This window comes from Schistocerca piceifrons, unplaced genomic scaffold, assembly GCF_021461385.2.
Source record: "Schistocerca piceifrons isolate TAMUIC-IGC-003096 unplaced genomic scaffold, iqSchPice1.1 HiC_scaffold_2029, whole genome shotgun sequence".
Classification (NCBI taxonomy): Eukaryota; Metazoa; Arthropoda; class Insecta; order Orthoptera; family Acrididae; genus Schistocerca; species Schistocerca piceifrons.
The window spans coordinates 125,001-130,000 of record NW_025727933.1 but is presented as its reverse complement, the minus strand read 5'-3'; the positions used below and the strand labels follow the sequence as shown (position 1 = coordinate 130,000).

The 5,000-nt window shown below is 53.3% G+C and overlaps 1 non-coding gene across 1 annotated transcript in view; it reads right to left on the bottom strand.

Moving 5' to 3' along the window:
* The window catches only part of LOC124741920, a 1,909-nt gene extending 1,023 nt beyond the window's left edge, over nucleotides 1–886 (bottom strand). Inside the window, exon 1 of the ribosomal RNA XR_007010133.1 lies at nucleotides 1–886. This exon is cut by the window's left edge and continues 1,023 nt beyond it. This is a non-coding gene — a ribosomal RNA (small subunit ribosomal RNA).
* Nucleotides 887–5,000: the final 4,114 nt, after the last annotated feature.

The following is a 5,000-nucleotide window of genomic DNA, read 5'->3' as shown; positions in this document are numbered from 1 at the left end:
TTCAGGCGGGCTTGCCTGCTTTAAGCACTCTAATTTGTTCAAAGTAAACGTGCCGGCCCACCGAGACACTCAATAAAGAGCACCCTGGTAGGATTTCAACGGGGTCCGCCTCGGGACGCACGAGCACGCACGAGGCGGTCGCACGCCTTCGGCTCGCCCCACCGGCAGGACGTCCCACGATACATGCCAGTTAAACACCGACGGGCGGTGAACCAACAGCGTGGGACACAAATCCAACTACGAGCTTTTTAACCGCAACAACTTTAATATACGCTATTGGAGCTGGAATTACCGCGGCTGCTGGCACCAGACTTGCCCTCCAATAGATACTCGTTAAAGGATTTAAAGTGTACTCATTCCGATTACGGGGCCTCGGATGAGTCCCGTATCGTTATTTTTCGTCACTACCTCCCCGTGCCGGGAGTGGGTAATTTGCGCGCCTGCTGCCTTCCTTGGATGTGGTAGCCGTTTCTCAGGCTCCCTCTCCGGAATCGAACCCTGATTCCCCGTTACCCGTTACAACCATGGTAGGCGCAGAACCTACCATCGACAGTTGATAAGGCAGACATTTGAAAGATGCGTCGCCGGTACGAGGACCGTGCGATCAGCCCAAAGTTATTCAGAGTCACCAAGGCAAACGGACCGGACGAGCCGACCGATTGGTTTTGATCTAATAAAAGCGTCCCTTCCATCTCTGGTCGGGACTCTGTTTGCATGTATTAGCTCTAGAATTACCACAGTTATCCAAGTAACGTGGGTACGATCTAAGGAACCATAACTGATTTAATGAGCCATTCGCGGTTTCACCTTAATGCGGCTTGTACTGAGACATGCATGGCTTAATCTTTGAGACAAGCATATGACTACTGGCAGGATCAACCAGGGAGCTGCGTCAACTAGAGCTGAGCAGCCGGCCGCCCGGGAGTGTGTCCCGGGGGCCCGCGCGAACACGCAAGCGTCCGCTCAATCATTCTGCAAACAGGAGGAGGCTGAGCTCCCCTGCACAATACACCTCGAAACCCTCTCAGGTCCCGGCGGCGCGCAGCGCCGTCCCAAGTACTTGGTCGGGTTCGAGAGAGGCGCAATCGCCCGGAGTTAGGCGAGTAGACGCTTTCGGTGCGACCACCCGTGCTCCCAACTGAGCTTGCCGCTGCCGACAGAGGCCCGGGAGCGTGCTGTCGTGGCATTGCCGGCGGGAGACAACACGCGCCACCTACGGTGACCGGCAGCTCCAACGCCAGCGCCACAGAAGGACAAAAGCCCCACTTGGGTGCCGAAGCGAACTCTCCCAGCACAGCGCACGCGCCAACACATCCGCACAGCTGCGATACAAACCACCAGCGAGAACCGCTGGGGCGACCGAGCAGCAGACGGCGTCGCGGCGCCGAGCGCCGGGCGGCAGCGCATCCTCAACGCACACAGTCCTCAATCGGACCAGCACACTGAAGATGTCCACCGCGCTTCGCACCGGGCCCGCGAGGACCTACTTTGGCCGCACGGCGCCGCGCGCAGGGTGCGCCGGCGCGCAGCTGCGACGCCTGCCGCGTCCGTCGGCCGGCGCGCCTGCCACTGGCCGCCCCCACCAGCCGGCTGTAGCGCGTGCGCCCACGCACCGCGCGGCCAGCACGCCGGGAGGCGCCCCCTCACCGGCCGGGGACGGTCCCACCCAGCCACCGCCGCGTATCGCTTCACACCCAGATGCCGTTCAGTTTCGTCGGCATGGTGGGTATCGCTGGAACAACCGGTTCGTACCTCAACCTATCGTCGCCATCACCGATTCACCCCTAGCGAGAACAACCGCACCACAACAGGTTACCATTTGTTCATTTGCGTAACTTCACCAGAAAACGCAGGCGTCCATCGCCATTTGCAACTTCAACGATTATTGCATGCCTGTGTCAGGTGTCACGCCACACTACGTCTGCCCACATACACGCAACAAAATGTGCACGCCTAGACAATACGTGGAAGGTGGCCCCCGTACGTATGCGATGTCCATTGCTCGAACGACTGTCAACCGGCCTCTGTAGCATGTCGCAGATATGGAACGCGGTGCACCATGCCATCACGGTGTGTGAGGAGAGACGACTAGGTCCGAATACATCAACAGACAGCTCATGCTGATCGCCATCCACGGCGTCCGTTCCTCCCACACGTCTCTATGGCGTACCACACTGCAATCCAGCTCTCATAGGGAGACGACACGTAGCTGCGTGCACAATATTTGCACTGTATGGTCCGCCGTTTTTGGGCGCAGTCGTTGTACGGTCACACATGTGCCACGATGTATCATTCGGTACATAAGGACGAATGTGCAGTACAGATTGTGGTTTACGCGTACGACATTAGCGGACGGTTGACACAGGCCGCACCACAACGTAGCCTGAGTACGTCGCATGCGAAGGGCATTGAACATGCAAACTTCTCACCAACCAGCTTGCGAAGGCAGGGGGGCAAGGTGGGGACGTGGGGAGGGGCGGCATGTACGTCCTGCTGCCATCCACATTACAGTGTACAGCAGGAGCATGTGGAAAGTCAGCAAGACTTGCAAGGTGTTTAACATGAAGCGATACACAGGGGAGCGGGCAGTGCGAGTAGCGAACTATATTGCGAGGGTTGCGGGTGGGCAACACTACACTAATTGAACGAGTCGTATAACAATTACAGAGCAGGTTTAGGCGACAACATGGGTTACGTTAGGGGACAACGTGGGTTACGTTAGGGGACAACGTGGGTTACTTTAGGGGACAACGTGGGTTAGGTTAAGGCACAACGTGGGTTAGGTTAAGGCACAACGTGGGTTAGGTTAAGGCACAACGTGGGTTAGGTTAAGGCACAACGTGGGTTAGGTTAAGGCACAACGTGGGTTAGGTTAAGGCACAACGTGGGTTAGGTTAAGGCACAACATGGGTTAGGTTAAGGCACAACATGGGTTAGGTTAAGGCACAACGTGGGTTAGGTTAAGGCACAACGTGGGTTAGGTTAAGGCACAACGTGGGTTAGGTTAAGGCACAACGTGGGTTAGGTTAAGGCACAACGTGGGTTAGGTTAAGGCACAACATGGGTTAGGTTAAGGCACAACATGGGTTAGGTTAAGGCACAACATGGGTTAGGTTAAGGCACAACATGGGTTAGGTTAAGGCACAACATGGGTTAGGTTAAGGCACAACATGGGTTAGGTTAAGGCACAACGTGGGTTAGGTTAAGGCACAACGTGGGTTAGGTTAAGGCACAACATGGGTTAGGTTAAGGCACAACATGGGTTAGGTTAAGGCACAACATGGGTTAGGTTAAGGCACAACATGGGTTAGGTTAAGGCACAACATGGGTTAGGTTAAGGCACAACATGGGTTAGGTTAAGGTACAACATGGGTTAGGTTAAGGTACAACATGGGTTAGGTTAAGGTACAACATGGGTTAGGTTAAGGTACAACATGGGTTAGGTTAAGGTACAACATGGGTTAGGTTAAGGTACAACATGGGTTAGGTTAAGGTACAACATGGGTTAGGTTAAGGTACAACATGGGTTAGGTTAAGGTACAACATGGGTTAGGTTAAGGTACAACATGGGTTAGGTTAAGGTACAACATGGGTTAGGTTAAGGTACAACATAGGTTAGGTTAAGGTACAACATAGGTTAGGTTAAGGTACAACATAGGTTAGGTTAAGGTACAACATAGGTTAGGTTAAGGTACAACATAGGTTAGGTTAAGGTACAACATAGGTTAGGTTAAGGTACAACATAGGTTAGGTTAAGGTACAACATAGGTTAGGTTAAGGTACAACATAGGTTAGGTTAAGGTACAACATAGGTTAGGTTAAGGTACAACATAGGTTAGGTTAAGGTACAACATAGGTTAGGTTAAGGTACAACATAGGTTAGGTTAAGGTACAACATAGGTTAGGTTAGGTTAGGTTAGGTTACACGTTGTTGTAAGGAAAGGTGTAGGGGGGGGGGGGCGGGGGCGGCAGGTTCGTTGATAGTGATTATAGTAAGTGAATGCTTGTGACATGATCAGATTTGTCACGTCAGGATGCACCTTTGGCTTATTAGAGGCGGCGCTCCAATTCTATGCTTGTGTGAGACCTGTGTCTTTGACTCATGTCATTGTTTGTGCGCTGTGACAGGAGGTACTATTGTGATGTTGGGTGCACCGTTGTATAGGACATGTGTGGGTGTTGGTGCCTGGTCTGCGCAATGGTGGATGTCGAAAGGCTGGGATATTGTATTTTCCGCATGGACCTCCTGTTCTGGTTGTGATAGTGTGGATTGTGTAATGTGGCGGAGAAGATGCACTGGATGTTGTTCCATGCTGGTGCTTACATATTGTATGTGCGCCTGTTAGAAGCAGAGAGTGGTGCGTGATCAGAGTGTCTGGCTGACGTGTGGTTCCCATTGTGGGCAGACTCTTTCAGCATGTATACGGACAGTTGTGTATATTTGCTGTAGTTTGATGGCTCTGCATTGATTACTAATCAGCGCCGTGTGTACGGGTAATCTGGTTCCAGTCCAAAATGTTCCATCTGTGTACATTAGTGACAAAGACTCCCCCCATGCAGTGGGGCTCGGTCTGTTATAGCTCTTCCGCGTAATATATTTGCCCCACGTTTTTGCGACTGCGAGTGCGAGTGCAACGCGCATGGGGACCGACATGCTGATGGCTCGGTATCGGACGCCGTACAGTGAGCAACGCGATCGCGTCTCTCGCTCGTAAGTGGTACAGGTCGCGGCTCATGTATAGGGACAGCGGGAATGTCGCATATTGGAAATAACTCTTCATGAAACGCAAGTTATAGGGGTGGATTGCACTTTACGAGTGCGGGAAACTTCCGCCGTTCATCCGCTGGAGGTGCGCGTGTGGCGGTTGGGGTGGTGCACGAACGGGTGCGGGTGGAGTCATTGCCGGTCCACGGCTTCGTGCGGCAGAGCCACTGGAGATTGGGTGCTATGGTCGACAGAGGCTGCAGGCTTTGTGGGTGGCGTCGAAAGGCGGGCACTG